The sequence below is a fragment of the Corvus hawaiiensis genome, chromosome 2, assembly GCF_020740725.1.
Source record: "Corvus hawaiiensis isolate bCorHaw1 chromosome 2, bCorHaw1.pri.cur, whole genome shotgun sequence".
NCBI lineage: Eukaryota > Metazoa > Chordata > Aves > Passeriformes > Corvidae > Corvus > Corvus hawaiiensis.
The window spans coordinates 22,580,065-22,602,861 of NC_063214.1; the positions used below are offsets into that span (position 1 = coordinate 22,580,065).

General features: G+C 38.9%; 1 long non-coding RNA gene across 3 annotated transcripts in view; it reads left to right on the forward strand.

The window, feature by feature from the left end:
- Positions 1-13,137: 13,137 nt before the first annotated feature.
- Positions 13,138-22,797, forward strand: part of LOC125321970 — a 77,297-nt gene continuing 67,637 nt past the window's right edge. Inside the window, exons 1-3 of one of the 3 annotated variants that reach the window (XR_007201793.1) lie at positions 13,138-15,946; positions 16,097-16,261; positions 21,337-21,413. This is a non-coding gene — a long non-coding RNA (uncharacterized LOC125321970). Of the gene's footprint in view, positions 15,947-16,096; positions 16,262-20,783; positions 21,231-21,336; positions 21,414-22,797 lie in introns of those variants that run through there. The other 2 variants (XR_007201792.1, XR_007201794.1) reach the window with 2 other exon arrangements.

Sequence of the window (22,797 nt, forward strand, 5' to 3'; positions counted from 1 at the left end):
ATCCTTCTTCTTATATGATAGAGAACAGGCATCCCAGAGCCTGGTCACTTTTCCACTTTTTCCAGAAGCACTGACAGGGTATGGAGAAAGAGAAAGACTCATTTCAAAGAAAATAATGTACTTCCCAGAGCCTGGTAAGCTGCACATCATTCTCCATAGAGACCATTGCCTCAGACAGGTATGTTAACTTGCTGTGTTCTGCTTATGTTATTATTATTATTAATCTTGAAACTTTGGTTTCATCTCTGGTAGATGATTATGTTTTGACTTCTAGTTTGACTTCTAGTTTTCTATATGATTAGGATGTTGAGCAGTTGCCAAATTTCCTACCAGAGATGTCTGAACAGTAGTGGTAGATTAAATAATCTCTACAAACCACATTTCTATACAGGCTCTTAAAGCACATTAGGATTTTTTGGCATGAAAAGCAATTGTAAACTGCAGTTATGATTGTCATCCAGCACTTAGGTGTTATTGTAACAGAATGAAGAAGAAAGAAAGGTTATATAACGATTACTGACATGATTATATGATGTGTTGACCTTTGCTAACTAGCACAGTTTCTTTTTCAAGTATGAAGGTACAGAAATAATATCTGACTCAAGATTTAGAAGATTTCATTTTCATCCTCTAGAGGTACTAGCTTGTATTACTTATTTACATTTATCATTAATAAGGACCCAGAAGCATAGCAAGTGAGAAAGTAGTATCCCACAAGATATTCTGGAATTTCAAAGAGTGCTTTTTTCCTCAATTACAATGAAAATCTCAGTTAGACTAGAAATGCTAATCTAATTTATTTTGGAATGCTAAACAATTTTACTTTAATAATACTGAAGCAGAATATTATATTGAATCAAATGTCTGAAGAACATTATGTAAAGAACATGAAACCTTGTAAATTAAAGATAATAATAACAAAATTGATAAATTAAAAAAATTATATTGAATGCTTCCAACTTTTCAAAACATAAGGTTTTAATACGACAGAATCAAAGCAAAAGGTGAAACAAGAATCAATTTTATACTTTTCTCTCAAGGGAATGAAAACTGGCCCCATCTTATTTTAATGCAGCATTTCTGAATGTGAAACAGCTTTTGACCACGTATTAATTCTTAAGAAAACAGGTACATCAGAATCAGTCTTTGCTTGGTTCCTTCAGTCTAAGTAACAGTGAATGACTGTCTGCAAAGCATTTCTGTTGGCCGGTCTTAATTGCAGTAGAAGAGACACCTCTCCATCAAATTCCTGCAGGCTGTGTGCCAGGGACAGAAGCTCTGCTTGGCTTAGATGCAGGTCTAAAGGGATGTAGCATTTAAGCTGTTTTCTTATCCTTAGGTCTTCACTTATACAGAGTTACTGCTATGCAAAACCAGAGTGTGAAATTACAATTGGTGTGGTGCTGCACAGAACTCTACACTAAGGAAGAAAAAGGAGATGTTTGTGTGGCCTTGTCTGGTCCTGTGTTTTGGAAACATGAGCACCACAGAGAGTGCTATTAGTAGAATGAGAGTATGGAATAATGAGTAAGAGTGCAGATACATTTCCTTGTCAGTAAACCCAGCCTTCAGCTGGGTACTCCAAACTACCTCCTTGTGTAGACATTTTTATGAGCAATCAGAATGGTAGCTTACTTAGAAATGTGCTTTCTAAGCTGTTTGGCTCTCAAAGCTATTTTGAAAGCTTAATGTCTTTGAAGATAGGTTGAAGTGCTTCAGTCATATTTGTGGCATTAATAAACTTCTCACAGAGAGTGATTGTAGAATGGCATGTGTACAAACCCATAATAACTTCCTAACTTGTGCAGCCCTCTTCTTAGACCTAATTCCCTCAGCTCAGGGTTGACACAGGGCCACTGGCAATGTTATCGTTTGGTTTAACATGCCATCCCTCTGCCAATCTCAAGAAAGACTAGCATCAAGCAGCTGCCACCAGCAGCTGTGGACATTCAGCACCTCTGAAAATTAGCTGCAGGGTATCTTAAGTCTGGTATTCCAAAAGCGGTGAATCATAAATTAGAAGCTGCAGTTGCAAACACAACTGTGGTTCTTGAATTTTTCATAAGAACTACTAGAATTAAAGCCTTACAGAGGACAAAAATAAGTGAGAAAAATCAAAAGACTTGCTGTACCCACTTGAAAAGGAGCATCTATATGAATGATACTCACTCTAATTGTTTCAAGCAACATCTTAAAAGCAATGTTGATAATTTTGAAATAATAAAAAAGATTAGTAAATTATCCATTAAAGTGAAGCCACACTGCAAGGTTGACAGCTAGTGTGGTACCACACTAAACAACAAAATGAACAAATTTGTTGGTTAAAACAACGAACAGTTGGTTGATAAACCTGCTGGGGACTTGGCAAGAAAAGCTGAACATCAGTAGAAGTTAAATTGGGATGGAAATACCTGAAGAAAAAAAAAGAATGCAGGAAACTAAGATTTGAAATGCCTCATTTACTATATTTCATTTTACAGTTTCTTACCTGATATCCTACATGCTTATCACATTTTACAGCAAAGATATCTGATTCTACTCAATAACATAAAACACTTCAGTTTAAACAAAGAATGAAACATAGCCCCATTTCTGAATTTATATTGGTTCTATAATGTGGTGTCAGATATCACAAAGAGTATTGCTAGAGTCATATCACCTATCACAATCTATGCCATACAAGTTGTAAAACAACATATCCAGGTCTAGGAAACCCTCTTGCCTCTAATCAAGCTTGATAAATAGGAAGTCCTTAAGCTGCTGGTGTCAGTGAGATAATACCCAGATCAGTTCATGTCACAGAGCTGTCTGAAAGATCCCTGACTCTTCTGCTAAAGATTTCATGGATGGAACCACATTTCTGGTTTACTTTGGACTGGTTTTGGATTTAATCTCCTCATTCCCTACACCCAGCAAACTTTTACGTCATGGACGAGTCTGAGAGTATTCAAAGGGGATTTCTTTTGGAGGAAACTAAACCATTACACATGCTCCAGTCATGCTTCAGATGCGATGGGCTCAGTGCATGAGGCCAGACCAGAAGTAATTTGAAGCTCTCTGAAGTGCAGTTCATGCAGATACCAGTTCCTAAGCACCAGCTGTTTGTGTCTAAAAATCTTCTTTTGCTGGCCTGCATTACTTGGTAAAGCAGACATAGCTTGTCTGTGCATCTGCATTGCTGCCTGGACACTGCCCCTGGGCCAGGCTGCCTATAATTCCTGTACTGTGGAGGTAACATCAAGACCCTTCTAAGACTTGTTTGCTTCTATGGGCTTTGCAGAGGATAAAGTGAGTTTACAACAGCCTTCCCCTGAGCAAGGAAATCTGGGGTCCAAAAAGGCAGTAGACTTGAGACTGAGAGTCTTTATCTGGCTTCACGTGGTCTTGCAGTGAGTTTTTAGGACCCACATGTCCACTGGAGTTGTAGCAAGAGAGTAACAGTGATTGCTGTTTGGCTGGTGCATAGTCCAAAAGAGGTAAAAACATAATATGATGTTAATCGCGTGTGCCTTTTACAGGATGCGCAACAACATGGACTTTGGGGTGGGAGGACTTTTTGGAGTGAATTATTTGGGTTAAAATGGACCTTCCCAGAATTATTCTCTCAGCTTCTTCCTTTTCTGTCTTTTTCTCAGAAAAAGAGTTCTCCATTGACTCGTGGAGTTCTGTTGTCCCAAAAAGGCTAGAGGTCTCTATTTTCTTTTAATGTATTTGTCAAACCTCACCAGTGCTAATAAATATCCATATGGGGTTTAAAAAAAATCCATATGGTATTCCTATAACAGAATCAGCATGTGTAATCCACAGAAAGCATCCACCCAGTGGCTTAAAAAGGCAGCCAGTTCTCAAAAAAGATAATATAATTGGCTCTATGGTCCTATGGAGGGAAATACTGGTGATTTCTCCTCTCTGGGTTCTGTCTGAAGGCACTTCTCATGCCTGACACAAGGAAGAAGGAGCTTCACACTTCACACTCCGGTGTTAGAGGTGTGCAAAGCCTCTACAGGTGCCTGGCCAGTGGAGATGATGATTGTGGCAATTGTGTGCAGAGTCACTGCATCTGCTGAACTGCCTTGAATATGCTCTGTTCATTTTGTGATTCCTGCTAGCAAAGAGACTTCTCTAGAGGTTTTTCTTATATGCTGTTATTGCATCTTTCTGGGATCTACTCTACCTACGAACCATTGCTGACCAGTGCAGAAGTTGTGAGGGCTGGATGAGAAAAGTGCCTTTTAAGAATTGACTGTTGCACTATTTGTGTTCCTACAGCCCATACATCAGTAGTGCATATTTAAAACATGGTGGTGGTCTCTTCCTGGTGCCTGTGAATTCTGAGGAATGTGAATTACTGATCTATTTTGGTTATTTTATTTCTTTTAGAACATTAGGTCTTGTTTTCCTTGTTTTTTTCTTGGTTGCGTTAACAGATTACACCTCCTCCTTAGCAGCCCATTAATATCGATATTTTCATGTTTATTCTCATATCTCACTTACTGTCAAAAAATAGTAGTTAGCAGTACACTTCATTTAGTGCAATGTATGAAACTAATACTATCTCAGAATAAATAAATTATGCCGCTCATGCATGATATAAAATTTAGAAAGGAATCAGATGCTAGAAAGAAATGAAAGAAAGGAAAGAAAGGAAAGGAAAAAAAAAGAAAAAAGAGAAGAAAGAATTGCCATGGACACCCAGAAGCCAGATTGATGCAAATTGTTGTAAGCTTCATTGGAACAAAAGGGGAAAAAAAATCAGTTCTCATAAATAATACTCCTTCTCCTTGCATGTTGATATTGTTTAGATGAGTGTTTATATGACTATTTGACTGGATGCTGGCGTCTTTCATTGCTTTAGAAAGAGAAGTTTGTACACACGCTGAAGAAGAACAGAAGACAAAAAAAATATATATTCCTTATAGGAATATGAGGGCCTCTGCTAGTACTCTCTCTGCCCAAGGAAAATGTAACCAAATGTATGAGAAAAAATGTCCAGTGTTTGCAGGCCTTTTTTCTCCATTTCCCACAGAATTAGAGAACAGTGGGTTAGGAAGGAACTAAAAAGGTCAGACTGTGAAATTTGCAGGCAAAAATATTTGTTGGACCCTTCAAAAGGGAACTAAAAATAAGGGAATAGCTTAAAAACAAAACTACTCATGAATGATTTGGAAAAAAATTAAATATTCCTCACAGTTGTAAGTGTTCTCTGTGCTTTGCACTGGTAACTCAGGGCAGGATGCACCAAAGCCCTGACCACTGCAAATCAGTCTTACACCAGTGCTTGTCCCTTTCTTTTTTTTGCAGAGGAGGGTAGCTCAGTAAAGCAAGAAATATGTGTGGACAACATATTTCATTGTGTTTAACTAATTCAGTTATTTCCAAGACAGTACAGTGCAGTACTTACTGATACATGACAGGCAGAAATTCCTTTCACTTTCAGCCATCACAAAACTAAATATTCTTTTTTCGCTTTTTGGCATCATAACAGAAAATGACACGATACTAATATTATTCTCCTAATTTTGCATTGAGTATGCATGAACAGGTAGAGTAAGCTGTAAATCCTCTTCAACCTAAAAAGATCTTTTTCAAATTTCTTATTGGGAACTTCTACTTGTAACATTTTTTTGCTCATAAAAAATGGTAGCAAAACCATCACATCATACATATATGTTTGATATTGTTTTATTTTGGAATTCACAATAAGTGAGACTCTCAAAAGCAATCTGTGATGATCTCATTCATGTCTTACTGGCATTGCATGTCTGCAAGGACATGCCACTTTGGAAAAAATCCACCACAGAATCACTTAAGCTGTATTTCTACATGACAGTAAATCTAATTTTAAGGAGCACTGTAGAGAAACAAAACACCGCAGCCACATGAAATAAAGCACTGAAGCTGTACAATATCTCCCTGTCAGTTCAAGTTGTTAAAAAATACTAAAGGAGAACCTTTGTTTTATCAGGATTTAGGTCAGAAAGGCATCATTTGTTTGTTTATAGCTGGGATAAAGATGAAATGCAGCTCAAGATATAAGTGTTGGTGGTTCTGTATGGCAATAGGAACATGTCAGAGTCCTTGGATTTAGTCCTATGAGAATATGGGCTCATAGCTGGATGTGTATGTGTGGTAGGGGTCTGTAGGAGCAATGGAGAGCTTTACCTCTCCGCAGCAAGAACAAAGACATCCCTGTATTCAAAGGAGTGTATCAGGTTCACCTATTATTTCACCTGTCAAAAAGAGGGAACTCTCAGTAGGTTTATGGTAGCGTGACATGGGTGAAGGAGTGCCTTTTTTCTGATTTAATTTTGGGTCAAAACAGAAGAATCACACTGTGACTCCAGTGCTGTGTTACTGTCGATGCTCAGGGCATCTTTATAATTTAATCTACTTTACTGGCTGCAAAAAGATCACCTAATGCAGTAGAATCATGCCAACTATCAAAAAATAACCTGAGTAGTCAGTGAGCTGGAGTATGATCTGCTCCGTTTGTCAAATTTGTGGAGTTAGGGCACTTGCTTGCATTCCCTCTGCCTAGATCCATTGTCATAAATTTGGATTGCGTGTCAATTACTGCAATTTATGACTACCCATCTCTCCATTCTGAATATGTATGTGATTTTAATTTAAGGCTTCCTTACTGTACAATATTTATTATCAGTTCTCTATTTTAGCCAGCATGGAGATAACTGCTATTTTACACTCTTCTAATGTCTTCTCTTTTCAAGGTCATCAGTTTTGCGACATCGCTGAAAATGAACTAGGACGTATGGTTCAGTTTAATCAAATTTCATGCTCTGTTGCCTCCTTCTTATGGCCTCTGTGCTAATTGATCAAGTTTTCAATTAAAGTCCTCCATCTTTGTTTTAATTCTTTGTTAAGGTTTTTATTCCATTACATGGTTTCATGAGATCTAACTTGTTACAAGTGCAAACTGTCTCTGCTTTTCCAACTGTCTAGTTACAATAATTCAGCCATATAGTTACAATTTAGCTATATAGTTCATCTCATTTCCCCTTTCTTATTATTAAAACCCTCAGTGGACTAGCTTAATCTGTTGGATTTAGACTTAAAATCCAAAAATTTGATTCACTTGTCAAGGCGAGATTAGTTTACCTCATGAATTCTCATGGCTAAAAATCGCTCTGTATCTCAGCAGTTTCAAGCCATCTTTCTTAGCCACAATTAAGAAAATTGCTGTTCCTAAAGAAATATTGAAATGACTCTCACTAATAAATGGGGGCATGTCAGGCATGTGCAGAAAACACTCCCTTATAGAGAGGTTTTCTAAACAAGCAGTGATTCTGGTTTCATTCCTTTATTGTTTTTGTATGGATCAAGAAAATGTTGATACTGTAAATGTATATTGCTACACGAGGTTGTTTACTCATTCTTTAGTTCATAACTCTTTGTTTCAGCCTCTGAGTACTACTACATCAGATGTTTTTTGAAATCCACTAACAGGTTCATTTTTAAAAATCAAATAATCTTTTGAATCAAATGTTTTTTGAAAGGCCAAAGAAAATGTGCTTGCAGAATCCATATAAGTACAACCTTTTTTCAGGGAAACTTTGTTCAATTAGGGACAGTTCAATTTAAGTTATGGACTTCTAACTTAAGTTCTGATTCTTTCAATTCTGATGAAAATATAGACCAGATCATTCTCTGAAAAGACTATGATAACTGTCAGCAGTCTTAAAAGGTTTATGGTTTACGCTCTTTGTGGTATGAAAAAATCTCACTTTACAATAATCTTCAAATAAAGTGTGAAAGTCTATAAAACATTTTACATGCTTCTGTTTAAGATGCAAAATCAGGTTTGCTTTCAACCTCAGCTATCTGAATGTTAAAACAGAGCTAATGTGTTGATAAGACTGAGTGTAGCAGACCAATTCCAGAGTCACTGTGCTCGTACATTTTTGTATGCTGTTTTAGTATAAAGTCCTGTAGTTCTTGAACACTTCCTCTCATGTTATTTTGAAGAGATGTGTTGTGGTTTAACCCATCCAACAACCAAGTACCACACCACCCCTCACTCACTCCCCTACTCACAGGGTCAGGAGAGAACTGGAAGCGTAAAAGTGGAAAAACACATGGGTTGAGATAAAGACAGCTTCATAGGGAAAGCAAAAGCTGTTCACAAGCAAAGCAAAGCAAGGAATTCATTCACCACTTCCCATGGGCAGGCAGGTGTGCAGCCATCCCCAGGGAAGCTGGGCTCCATCAGTGTAATGGTGAGCAAACGCTATGGCTCCAAACGTCTCCCTTCCTATCTTCCCCCAGCTTTCTATGTTGATCATGATGCCATTTGGTGTGGGATATCCCTTGGGTCAGCTGGGATCTGCTGTCCTGGCTGTGTGCCTCTTGTGCAGCCCCAGCCCACTCACTGGTGAGGTGGTGTGAGCAGCAGAAGAGGCCTTCACTCTGTGCAAGCAGCAGTAACAACAACATCTGCATTATCAACAGTGTTTTCGGCACAAATCCAAAACACAGCCCCATACCAGTTATTGTGAAGCAAGTTAACCCTACCCCAGCCAAAACCAGCACAGCATGCTGCAAAGTTCTGTGGTTTGGAAATCTTCTTGTCCTTTCATGTTGACTATTCAGGCAGTCACCAAGAGAAAACCTGATGTGTCGGGAGTACTTGAGTCTTGGGAGTCAGGTAGAATTAGGTAAAACCCTGCTTCTACTGCAGGGGGTGCCAACATTTCTGCTGATTCAACATAGTCAGTATAGTCTTTCCACCCAAGAGGAAATAATTCATAGATGTTGGTATCATCTGTGGCATCAAATTCTCCTTGGGATCCACTGGGTTTCTTTGGGCAAGCCCACTGACCACAATGAATAACAGAAGTATCAATATCAGCAGAAATACTTCTGTTTGTAGAGGTTCTCCTCAGCCCTCTTCAGAGGCATTTTTTTAAAGGATGGTAAGATTCTTCTAGTGTGTAGCTGGTTTTCAACAGTAGTCAGCTATTGAATGCTTGAGGAAGACAAGGCAAGTATGCAGTGATGCCTCCCTGGCATATTGTCCTTGCTTCCAGCAATCTGTAGTTTAACAAATTCCTTGGTTATAAACATAACTTTTGGGTTTACCATCCCTGGTGGAATAATTTCCATTAATTGGCCCTGTTGCTTTTTGAACTGGTAATAATAAACATTATTTAGAACAATCTTGGGCAAGAAATTTCTCAGTTTAATTGTGCTGCTTGAAAAAGTGTCTTCTTTTGTTTGTTTTCAGCCTGTCACCTGATAATGTTATTTTTTGCCCCTATTTCTTGCACTGTGAAAAATCAAATAATCTCCTAATGATCTTCTCAATGTTATTGACATTTCCATTAATTTGTGTCACATCTACCCTTGGTTCTCTGTTTTCTCTTCAAAAGAGTCTTAATCTAGTTATTTCTACTTTGTACATTATTCTTGTCTATGTGATACCTTCATCTGAATGTTTTCTCACCCTCATACAGCCTTTCCGACCAGAAAGTCAGAACTGCGGGTAGTGTTGAGCTATGGGCACACCATGGGTTTGTAAAAAGAAATAATTACATTTGCAGCCTGATTCTCTATTTCTTTCCAAGCATCCCCAGTGTTTTTCTTGGGCCAACTGAGGTTTTTATGGAATCAGCTGCTGTAACTGGGAGTTCTCATTCTGGACACAGGGCAGACAGTTTAGAGCCTGTCCTTGAACACATCAGGTGAAATTGTGTCTCCTGGTGCATCACTGCATATTTACTGACACTGCATTTTGGCTTCCATGTTATTCTCCACTATTGTGCTTTATTTCTGTGTGTTTTTACAGCATCCTTTCCTTTCCACTCTTCTGAATAATTGAGCATTAAAAAATTTGTCCTCTCACTCTTCCCTCCTTTTCTTTTTTCAGCATTTTTGTAAATATTTTTTAAAAGCCCTTTAAGAGGAAGCTTGTTGAAAGCTTTTTGAAAGTCCTTTCACTATGTGGTGAAAAGCCTTTGAAAAGGCTTTGTACTGTCCATGCACAATTCCTACAAGTGGAATTACCTCAAATGGGCAAATGCTTTTGCCTGAATGTCTCTGCCCTTCACTTCTCCTCCTCAGAACAACAGGTCAATAATGCCCCTCTTTTGCAAGTTATTTTAGGGGTTTGGGGAGTAAAGATCATACAAGTGTTAGCCATTAGTATTTTCTAATCTAGCTATTTCAGTAATGACTTACATGCTGAATGCTTGAAGGGAGCCATAGGAAGAACACAAGCTGTTCTTTAATTGCATCTGGCAGCCATAATAACTAATAATTGTAAAGCAAACGTTGTCTACATTTGAAGTATGCAACTACTACAGCGAAAGAAGATTATAACGTCTCTTTGCTTTTAAAAATCCCTCAAAGCCGTTATGTTCTTTAATAAGCATGTTCTGGAGTGTATTTTCTTATGCAAGTGGGCAATTCAAGAACTGCAGAGATGAATACACAGAATTATACATTTAAATCAAGATTAAAATAAATTCAAAGAAAATTGAAATTATTACTAAACTTAATAAAGCAAATTCCTGTATCCTTCCCATGGTTATTCAACACTGCTTAGCTTGCAAGAAGAAGAGTAAAAAAATCCATTCCCCATCCTAACAAATAAAGATGGCAGCAATAAACCTCTTTAATTGAATGTTTGATTATTTTAAGAAAACCTGCTTGTTTTTTAAAATGTATGCTCTGCTCTCTCTTGACATGGTGAGCCACAACACGTAATAAATTTTAAACCACTCTTGTCTGCGAATGCACAGAATCAATTTAAATAGCATTTGCTTGCATTGGATTGTTTTAAGAGGACAGTAGCTCAGCAAGTAGGAAACTTTCTGAGCCTCCACTTGCTCTCTGCTGAATGCTAGGCCAAACTGAGCTGAAACTGATCTGGTTTTCTCATCCCAACCCAAGTAAAATAGGAAGTTCAGGTATTTCAGCAGGAGATTTGGAACCAGCCTGCCATGTGAGTTGTAACCTGGAGGGTGCTCCCCAGCACCCCTTATCTACCAGACAGAGTAGAGACAGTGTGGGTTGTTTTCAGACCCACCTTATTTCTTCACCCAGTCACATGTAAGCTGGAAAGTGCTCTATGAGAGCCATCCACCCTACAAATCATAAACAAGTCTCTCTTTGAGTCTTCTTTGGCAACCATTAGCATCAATATCACTTCTTCTGCAGACAGAGCTTGGACAAACTCCTATTTCCTTCTTAGTTTCACCTTTAACTCTGCTATCACTCTGCATTCTGTGTATTCTAGAACAGTAGGCACTGTTCTCTGATCATGGTAAACCCAACATGCACAGATGAATTGACCTTTTGCTAGAAAACTGGAATTTATTTATTCCTTCCCCTTTTCATTGTGCGTGCTTCTCTTACCCCCCGAGATTCCTACCTTCCTTGCAAAAGAATAACAGAGAGATAATGATTAACCTTTCAGTGCCCTGGTGGTCTTTAAGAGTTTGATTGACCATGGCCAGAGTGCAGTGCCTGCAAGTCTTAGATGACACAGAATGCAGAGTTGTAACAGCAAGTACCTTTCACACTAGTGACTTTGTATGTGGACAGGAAATCACATTGGGTTTAGGGTTAATACTCTTATTTAACCTAATAAGCACATTTGCCACAGGCTACCCTATGTTATCTATTTATGGTGACTCTTTTAAGCCAATTTGTCACTAGTAAACTAGCAGAAGAAACCATGATTCTTCTTAACAGCTGAAGAATGCACTTGTCATCTCTATTTCAGAAGCTGCTGTGGGAAACAGCCTCATAGCTGTTTCTTCTTCAATCCAGCTGGCTTCTGCTAAGCTGATGGTTGCTGTATTAAAAGACAAAAAATGCTATTCTTAAATTTAGGTTTTATTGAATTTAATAATTCTATTTTTAAAGCTGTACTTCAGTTAATGGTCCAAACAGATCAATATTTATAACCGGAGTTGTGCAAATGAAATATATTAATAAGTAAAACATATACACTTGTACTTTCACATAAAACTTAATTAATCTGATGTGATTTGTAGACATTTTAATTGGAATTATTAGCTAAGGAAAATAAAGTGTTTTCCTCTCCCTGAAAACAAGGAGAAATTCTGGTTATTTCCAAAGAACAGATACCAGATTCTGATTTAGTAGTGTTTTTTCATAAATTAATTAAGCTCAATTTCTTCAGGCAGTGCCTTCAATTTAAAGAAATGAAAGACCAGTGGCATACCTTTAGGACACAGTAGCAGTGAAGCTGGTCCTTCTGCTAAGGGTTGCAGAGAGTCAGCTGAAGGTACAGTAACTCACTTTCAAAAGCAACATCTTGTGCTGTGCCTGAGAAAATAAGCCTAACCACTCAATAGACAGAATTAGCTGACCCTTGGTTCTGGAGTTAGCTGAGTCAACACCAGCTCTGCATCCTTTGCATGGTGCTCTTCCAAGATGTGTGAAAACTAATCTAGAGCAAAATTTCCCTTGATGTGTTTGTGTAGTTACCCTCTCCATTATGTCAAGGTCTTCCATAGACTTGATAAAACTGTCAGTAGACTTTGAAGTCTAAAATAAATGCATATGTCATAGGCATTTCCTTTTTCACGTGTAAGTGGAGACTGTTCTTACTCTTTTGGTTAGGCAGACAAGAGTAGATTTCTGTCACCTTTTTATTCCTTCTTTATTTTGACTCCTGGAACAAATCTGTCTGATCTGTGGGCTGCTTTATTTAGAACAGTGATATCTGGATCCCAGATGCATTCCTTGCTGTCCCAGACTGTCAGAGTTCTCTCTGTATCTTGGGAAAGAGAATTCAGGGACACACAGTGTCAGGTCATCAACCCTGGCTTTATACAGTCAGAAAATCTCCTATCAAGTGTAAAGTGTGCCAGGGATGAGGATCTGATCCCATAAAAAGGATAGGAATAAAATATCTCTATTCTATAGAACCAGAATTGTTAGATCAAGAATGTGATAGTAGTAGCTGCCATGTTGTACCTGTCTTTATATACTAGGTGGTCAAAACAGATATTTTTCTAAATCACAAGTACAGGTGTTTTGATGGAGAGATGTAATTTCTTCCTAAACGTTTCACATGCTGTTTGGTCCGTGTTAAGTTGCTTACACACACACACAAAATAAAATTAATTCTCAACAATAGTTGTCAGCAAGACAATCCCTCCCTTTTCACCTGTGCTCAAAACTTGTTATTAAAAATGGTTGAACTGCTAATGAAGATGAAACAAACCTCTGAGACATTTTTGAGAATACATTTGTCAAGTAGAATTTTATGAATTTCGTTTCATGAAGGAGTATGCAGGGACTTGCTGCTGTAACAAAAAATGAAAAGTACCCATTCTTGTCTCATGTCCATAGATTATTAATGCCCCCTATGCAAAAAGGAATATGGACACCACTCCTTCCCCCCTTGTTTTCCTATAGCAATAAAGCAGTGAAATCTGAGTAACTAATTAAGTTTTAGATTTCCCATGCAGGAAAAATCCCTTCTCAAATTCACTCTCAACTCAAATTCATTTCTGAAAAAGCCATGTCTGGGATGCTGGTAGAAAGCTGGACACTTTAAGGCTTTTTGCAGTTTTGAATGGTGCAGCTGGTGTTGTCAATTCAGTTTAGACAGTTTTAAAATACCTGAGAATCCCTGGGGGAAGTTGTTTTGCAGTTCAGTAGGCTTGGCAGGGGTGGTAGTCCTGTCCAGGTTGCCGAATTCGTTTTGCTTACTCATGGGAAAAGTGATGCCCATGTGTTAAGAGTAGCACTTGATTTAAACTTAAAGAGAGTAGATTTAGATTAGATAATAGGAAGAAATTCTTTACTGTGAGGGTGGTGAGGCACTGGCACAGGTTGTCCAGAGAAGCTCTAGATGCCCTATCCCTGGGAATGCTCAAGGTTGGCTGGCATTTTGAGCAACCTGCTTTAGTGAAACCTGTCCCTGCTCATTGGAAGGGCATTGGAACTAAGTAGCCTTTAAAGCCCCTTTAAATCCAAATCATTCTATGATTTTTCTCATCAATGGCTAGATAAATAATAGTTACAGACCAAACTCTGCAAAGAACTTCTCCTCATGTCAAGCTTTGTCTCTAGGACCATCAGCCCTATGCATTCTGCTCTGTGATTTGTATCCATTTCTCAGTCTGAACACAGGAACCAAAATGTCTGTTCTTGAAATCTTGCAGTTTTCAAGATTTCATTTTCAGCTCTTATGTTCACTTCAGGAAAGCCTGACTCTGCTGTCTCTACTTTTAATTCTTTCTTTCCATTGTACTTAGGTCCAGAGAGAAATTGGTGGCATCTGTGGATTTTGGTGTGACTGACTCAGATGGCAAACGGGACAGAGAGGAATGGCATCTGTGTGGTTGGTCCTTCATGACTGTAACTACTTGTTCCTAGAAATGAGGAACAGGTGCAAGAAATCAAGAGGCGTCCAAGAGTCAAAGTCTCCCTGTTCAGTGCAGATTTCTGTGGGAAGTTTGCAGAGACCTGCAATGAACTGCTCTGTGCCTGGCTGTCTGTCTTCTGGGATTTTTCAGCTACCCAATGACTTGGGAATCTGACTGTGTGGCAAAATTTAGCTTCAGAAATTGAGCTTTTGTAGTTTTGCTTAAGTTTCCACCTTTTCTGGTTGCATAGTACCTGATCTTAGTGTAACCCAGTGCTGTATTATCTTTCCCAGCCTACACTCTGACAGCTTTTAAAAGAGGCGTGAATTTTCTCTGTTATCTCTGTGGGATGTGTAATGCCCTACACCTAAAATTCAGCTTACTAACTATTATGCTCCTGCTCACTTCAGCTAATGGAGACAGCTAATAAGGTTCTTTTACTGTATGTTCCCAGAATATGTTACATAGCCTGTGTTAAAGTCTTTGCATAATTGTTTGATGCATTAACAGGTCCTAGAAGAGTGGGAGTGAAAGAACAGGTTAGGAATTTCAGCTTATTTAACAAGCTGTTTTTACCTTGCCTGACAAAGGAGGTAGAAGAAGAGCCTATATCACAACTCTTTCCTGAAGATCAAGCCACCTACCTTGTTCTGGTTTGATTAGTCTGATCCAATGTTTCCATTTCTGGCTCCCAAAATTGATTTACTTATTTTCCATGTGATTTTGCAACACAATGGTGATAGAAAATAGATTGTGCTGAAATCCTGAAGTAAACACTCAATTTCTAAGTAAAATCAAGATAAGAGAAGGCAACTAATTAGAGACACTTTCTAAGAACCTTTGTTGAAGACACCACAGATGTCACTGTTGCACAGGACCTTCTCACAGAATTTAAGTCCAAAGACAGGGAGACCCCAACTACATTTCCCATATTGTAAAAACCTGCAGGTTTGTGTTGCCATATGAGACACTGGTCTTCACTTGGACACCCTCAGGTGTGGTAATAAATAATACCATGAAACTATACAATAATGAAATCATGGTTACTGCTGCCCAGGAGTGTGTGCACTCTTGTTGCTACAACCAACACAAATCACAGCAAAATTTATGCCTCTCTAATCTAGTTATACTTGGTGTTAACACTGGGAAAATCTCAGGACCCCACAGACATTTTACAAGAGGAGGAAGGCCCAGTTTTCTATTTTCATATCTGTTTTTCCTAGAGATACTCCACCCAAGAATCAATTGGGTTTTAAGTGGCATAGGTTACAATGTTACCACATAAGTTGCAGTACAGTTTTCTGAGATGTGAAGATGTGTACTTTCTTTTTATTTCGAACAGATTTCCTTTTTATGCAAGGAATTCTCAGACACCCAGACTGAGAAAAAAAGGTTGGAGTATATTATCTACACCTACCAGGAATTCGTTACTTCCAGTCAGTGTTAAGAGCTGAAAAAATAAGTCTTCAGACCTCGCCTGACTCTGCTGCAGCTGACTGGTAGCCTAAGTAAATGAAGTGATTTCACTTCAGGAGATCTTAGAAGATTTGGTTTCATCACCAATGTAAAGATTTCTGAGGGTATGTAGAACTCATATTCTTTTTACATCACCTCTGATCATAACTGCTTTCCAGGAGAATGAGATTTTGTATTTTACTGTGTTACTTAAATCATTATTTGGATGACTGAGAAGGCAAAGGATGACTTTGCTGCTGTCTTTTCTTGCTCAGAAATTCCCTTTGTAATCGGCTGCTTGCTCTCATTGACTGTAATGGAAGGAAAACAGCCCTTGACACAGAAAGGATTAATGGGAAAGGTCAGGTGAATGAATAGATCTCTGGAGCAGAAGCTGGGTTTGAGGAACAGGATAAAGCAAGCTACAAAGCCAGGAGAAGGTGAGCATCCCAAGTGGGATTTGGCATCAGCCTGGAGGCTGATGTTGCCCTGTTTCAGTGTTCCAGGCAATGCATGGTTATTTGGGCAAAGGAAAGAGACCCCACCAAATCCTGCTGTTGGTAGAGAGACCTTTTGAGTCAAAGGTCTGAGAGATGGTTCTCTATCTTAAAGGGAAGGACTCAGAGCACTGTGGCTTCATCTCATTCCTATAGTTCTTTCCAGATCCTAAAAAGCTAGTGAACATTTTCTACCCAGACTGAGCATCCTCAGGGTAGGGAACTGAGCGACTCAGCCATGTATCAACTTGCAATGTGTATATCCCTGCAATACAAGTCAAGAGGCATTTGCTTCCTGTGCCATAAAAGACCAAGGAAACATATCATTATTATTACTATTAGTTTTATTGTTTTAGGCTTGTATTGGGGCACTGTGAATTTTGTTGTTTTTTTTTTTTTTTTTAAGAAGGAACTGGCAAAGATTAAGTGATCTAATAATTTGTAATAATAGCACTGCATTTGTGGGTACTGCAGGGTGTTATATTATGGCTTTTGGGACCATGCATGCATTTTATAGGGGAATAAGTAAATAATCATTTGTGACTTCAAAAGTGTAACAGTCTGCAGCAGGGAAGGACAGAGAAATGAATGTTGATTCAGAAGGGAACTGCTGTTCCAATTTGCCATAATTTTAACAAGAAGAGATCTGTTGAGTGCTTATAGGAGAGCAATGTGTAGTTAGTACTTCAAGTTAAGTACTGGCTTGACTTTTTTCCTCTTTATTCTTGGATCCATTTATGAGCAATCTGCAGAAATAATGAGAAATTATTGAAAGTTTTCCAAATTTCAGACCTTTTTTAAGGTGATAAGAAGGAGCTGTACATTTTAATACCTTTATATCTTTCTTCACTTTTCAAATCTGTGTGAACTTCCCTATACAATTCACCTCTGAACTTACACTGTAAAATCTGATTTATTACTAAAAATTATGGCCAGCTGGATATTGATTTACTCACACCAAATGATAATATATGCTAAGAGCAGTCCCTTAGGGCATACTTGTACAGTCAAATGCAACTTAGATTTTCAAAGTCTGGACTTATAGCAATAAAATGGGTTAATTTGAAAGGCTTTCTAGAACTTAGTAATTATTCATATCCCCTATTTTTATGAAAACTAGCTTGAATTATTCCTAATGAAAATATTGTAACTTTTGTTGGATATGAGAACTTGCTATTTACTTTGGATGTTAAAAAAGATTGTAAATATTCTACCTCTCTTTCTGAGACATAATAATTCACAAGAATAGTCAGTGATACTGCTCACAAAGGGGAGCTGAAGTCTCTTCTGGCCTTTAATAATTATAGGTCATATTGTGGCCCTAGCTGTAAAACAGATCTTCTCACTTCAGGAGGTACACTGCTGACCGCTGGTGTGAAATTCAGCCTCCAGCTGGCATAGTTAGCTGTGTAAGAAGTGAGTACAGTTATAAAATTCTTCTAAGCGATTTTTGTGGCTTTTTCTAGGCATGGAAGGCCCAACCTTCCCTGTCATGCAGGGAATTTCTGGAGTTCCAGGATGAGTGCCAGTCTAGATTCTTTGGCCCCAAAATTGTTCCCAAGGCAGCCAGAAAATCACAGCTTAATCTACAAAAATTATATCATCATGTTTCTAGTTCACACTAACAAGTCCGTCACTGAAGTTAATAACACAGATTGAGTAGCAAAATCAGTACTCAGCTGTAGCAAGTTTTCTTCTCAGGAAAGAACCAAATTATATTGAGGTGTGGTAGAAAACACATTGCACCACTTCCCATTGTTACAGCCATGCTGCGTCACCTGCGGTGCAGCCGGGGGAGTTCTGCACATGGAATGTACAGCAAGACCACCCCTCAACCACATCCTACCTTTCAGGGTAAAAACACAGTCACAGAATGGTTGGGTCATCCAGTTCCAACTGGATCATCCAGTTCCAACCCCCCTACCATGGGCAGGGACACATTCCACTCTACCAGGGCTGCCTTCCACTAGACCAGGTCTCTTCCATCAGAGACCCATCCAGCCTGGCCTTGAACACTTCCAGGGATGGGGCATTCACAGCTTCTCTGGGCAACCTCGCCACCCTCACAGCAAAGAATTTCTTCTGAATACATGAGCTGGTGGAAAACCAGCACAGCAAAGATCCTCTCATGTCAAGGTAAAGACTGGGGAGGGTGAGGTGCTCTCAGAGTATGCCTGCCTTTGAGACCTAGAGAAAACTGCTGTCCTTCTGAACACTTGTAGGCTGAGTGCTCTGAAGAACATGTGCAGTCAGCCTGCCCTAGAGAGACAGGCCATCTAGAGAGGGATGTGGGCCAGTCTGCATTACTTGGCTGGGGATCCATGCACTGCTGTCTGAGGGGGTACTTTTAGCAGTGTGGGTGCAGCCTTTGGCAGTCCCCTGATGCTAGATTCCATGTGTATGGAAGGTGTGCTAGCAAAAGTTCTTATCAGCACCATGGAAAACCACTCTAGTTTGGAGAAAAACTATTAACAATTGAGCAGATACCAGGACTGTCTAGCACTGGTGGCCCTGTGTGGTTTATATTTAGTTGCTTTACTGGTGCCTCACTGTAGAGTTTATCTGCATTTTCAAGAGTACGTTGGCATTTTGTGGACAAAGATTAGTGCACTGCATGGTTGCACTTGCACATGTCCTTCCCTCTTGAGAATTCCTTGTGGGATGTTAATTTTCCACTTCTAAAATGTTATGTCACCTTTTAAGAGAGAAGTATTATACAGGAACTGGTGGATACAGCTTCCAGGTGATGCATTTATCATTTTAGAGTGTAGAGAGCGAGGGCAATATTGTTGAAAGGGCCAGATACAAGCCACTGAACAAGAAAATAGCAGTGGCACTTCCAGGGGGGTAGACATACCAGAAATAAAAAGATTTTGTGGCATCTCATACACAGAACTGAGAGTCCTAGACATTAGCTAACTCCAGAGCCCATGGCTCTATCTAGATGTCCAAAGCACAAGGGAGTCAGTGGAAATGGATATCACAAAGCAAGAGACAAATGGCCAAACTCGATGCTTCTGTATACTCTGACTCAATAATTTCACTCACAGTAGGGGAAATATTCCTGCCAGTATTATTAGTAGCAATATTTAACTCAAACTTTGGAAAGCAATGCTAGTCTTTGACACAGTAAACATTCTGTTTTCTGTTTACCTTCTTCATGTTAATGTTTTAAAGTTTATACTGTAGTAAATAATACAATAGCATATTTTTATTAGATTGAGGAGACACTTTTACATTCAGTTATTATCTGTTTAGGCATTGGTAAATGGGCTGTTCTCAGAGATGCTGATCTTTGGATATCCATTTTCTCTCCAAATGCACATTCCAAACCATGTAACAATTCCCTTCTTTGAATCTTGCTTTTTCAGCCTTTTTCACCCCTTTTTTTTTTAACAGAAGATTTTATTTGTATCCTCAGTTTTCCAGTGTGTTTTTGTTGGGCATGGTATGCATGGATATTTTATTAATGTTCAGAAGCAGCATTTTTTATGATTCCTTATGATTCTTTCTCCCTCCCCTCATAACACAGATCTGATTTAGTGGAAGGTAATATATAGGAAAATTTTTAGTGGCTTATGTGATCAGTAGAGAGCTAGCACAGAGCCTTCCAGAAACTCTTGGCAGGACCCTGAGATGATCATCACAGACGAGTGGCTGATTGCAGAGCTGAATCAATCTGTGATTACATTACAATATAAGGGCCAGTTTCTGCAACTCCTTATTCATGCAGGCAATTCTAATGGAAGCAAAGCTAAGAAGGAGAAGAAAGCTGAAATCATCAAAATCCTTTCAAGCAGAAAAAACATCCTGTGGAGTGAAGGGGTTAATGCCTTGAAGACTGCCTTTTCCCCACACTTTCCATCAGATGCATACAATGTGAAATGAAGAGAATAAATTTAATAGTTGCTAATGGCTTAAGCAAAAGAAACCTCTATAAGGCCTTGCCCCAAAAATACTGAAGGTGTTGCTGACTCATTCTGCAATTCAGGGGATGTTTCTTCAAGTAATCTATTTAACTTTGAAAGACAAGTGAAAAGTTCCTTAACCGGAAGTTGCTGGTACAGAGAGATATTTTAAGGCATATTGATCTGAAGCATTTATTTGAAAAAAATTTGTATTCTGATGTATTTTTAATGCCATAGAAAGTATAACTGCAATTAACACATTTATATCATTACCTCTAGCGCAGCTTAAAACTATGGAAATGTGACATGATGGGTATAAAAGGCGGAGGAATACATGATTAAAATGTAGTCACAAGAAAACACAGTGGGTTGGGTAACATGCCTCCAACATTGCTTATTTTGTTTTTGAGAAAAACATTTAAAAATCCACACTTAAACTGTGTTTTTAATAAAGCCTGTCCCTATGTAAATCATTTAAGCTTATGCATATCTTGAAAGCTCTGGTCAAGTCACACTGATATAAATAGAAAAGGTGTATCCAAACCCATCAGAAAGAAAACAAATATGGACTGATGTAAAGTCCACTGATACCTGGAGGGGTGTATTTAGAGCATTTGCTAAAATGGGATCATTCATTTGTTCATTCCACAGCTCTCTAATGTATTCCTAAACAAGGGCAGGGCAGTATTCAGGTGAGAAAAAAAATACAGGGGATGCAGTCTATGCCCTACCTGATATTTCACAGGGATTGGAAAAAGTTTTTGAAGTACCTTCCAGCAGGAGAAGTATCTGTCATTTTCCCCCAGTTTCTTGGTCCTATATTTTGGACAGTCTTATTTCCCTCCAGGATGTCTACATTTCTGGAGACTGTCTCCAGGCGCCTCTAACTGCTACCACCAGCCAGCTCCACACGGGGGTTTAAAGGAGAAATTTCAGGATCGTCTTTAGGACCCATGACAAGTACTGAATAATCATGAGATGGAAGGAGGGTGTAGGAAGAGCAAGTTAGTTTTAAATTTCTACTTTTTTTTTTTTTATGTATAGAATCTGCATATACAAGTGTGGAAACGTTAAATTTCAGCTGTTAATGATGTTTTTTCACTTATCCAGCACATTGCAGAGTTGCCCTGAGTGCGCTGAAGAGTGTGGCTCTCAGTCTTTCCAATGACCTTTCATTTGAGAAGCAGGTAAGAATTCCCACTGGACACTGGTCCAAGGGTGCAGAAGGGATGTGTGTATTCAGGGATTTGTGCAATAAACATACCTAAGCCTGCATGTGTTCTCAGTATTGGTCCTGCGAACTCTTATTGAAAACAATATGAACCTTCCAGTCTGCTTTTAGAAGAGGCTTTAAAGCAGACTTTTGAACATGCACGTACTGAAGGAGCACAACAACAGGAAATTCAAGGGTTCAGAGCTACGGTATAGATAACAGGTTTTTTGGACCAGAGTACAAGGAGTTAAACAGCAGTGGCACACTTCAAGTAGTTTCACACTGGAATGTTGCAAGTCCTGTTGTTTGTCTCAAGGTCTTGCATACAGAGAAGTTATGAGCTGCAGTCTGATTCAAAGCTATACAAGTTAGCTATGGTTTGGCAGCCTCAGGACTATGTTTACACACTATTTTGCATTTCTGTTCAAATAAGTTCTCCTGAAGTTTTAGGCTTTCCTGCAAAGCTACAGCAAAAGTGTTGATATATTTTCCATAGGCTTCATCACTCTATGGGAGAACCAGCTATGCAACCTGTCTAGTGTGAAGGGAATTCTGTCATGAATTGGAAAGGAAGAACAGAAAAATGTCACAGAAACAGTCTGTCCTTTGGGCTAGTAGAATTTTATGTCACTGGCCAGAAATAGGGGGATATTCAAGCTAAGATGACTTAGTGCTGTGCTTGATAAAATGTAATAATCCTGACTGAGGAAACTCACACAAATATTAATAAAAATGGAAAACTCTGAAATCAAGGCATTTGCAGGTGAGTGGGGAGGCTTCATTTTCCTTCCCACAATTTTACCGTCCTTCATTGCTGAGGCCCAAATGACCACAGATGGATACATGGATATGTGGATAAATGACTATTATCACAGCAATTGGCTTTATCTGTCCTGTGCAAATGGTAGGAGGAAAATTAATACAGAAACAACAACTGGGTGAAAGCCACTTTAACAACAGCCATTCTTCATGACGTGCTGCATCCTAAGCTGCTTTTTACTAAATGTTTACACTTGTGTATCACTTGTGTATCACTGAGAGACATTCATGTCTACTGTATGATTTAGTCAACTCCTGCAGCTGAAGCACCACAAAGCACCCTGAACTCTGCCATGCAAAAGCTGATGGATTCTCAGTGCAGGTTCATTGCTCAAGACCCCTTCCATTCTCCAAAAGACACCCACCCTGAAGCCCCTCAGAGCACCTGGAGCTCCTGATGTTTCTTGATTTCACCTTTGGGGAAAAAACAAAAAGGATGTACAGTTGAATACTGCACTGGAAAGAGAGAGTTGTGTGAGAAAAGTATGCTCCTAAATGTTTGGAAAGACAGAAATTACCTCCTTTTTTTTTGTGAGCTC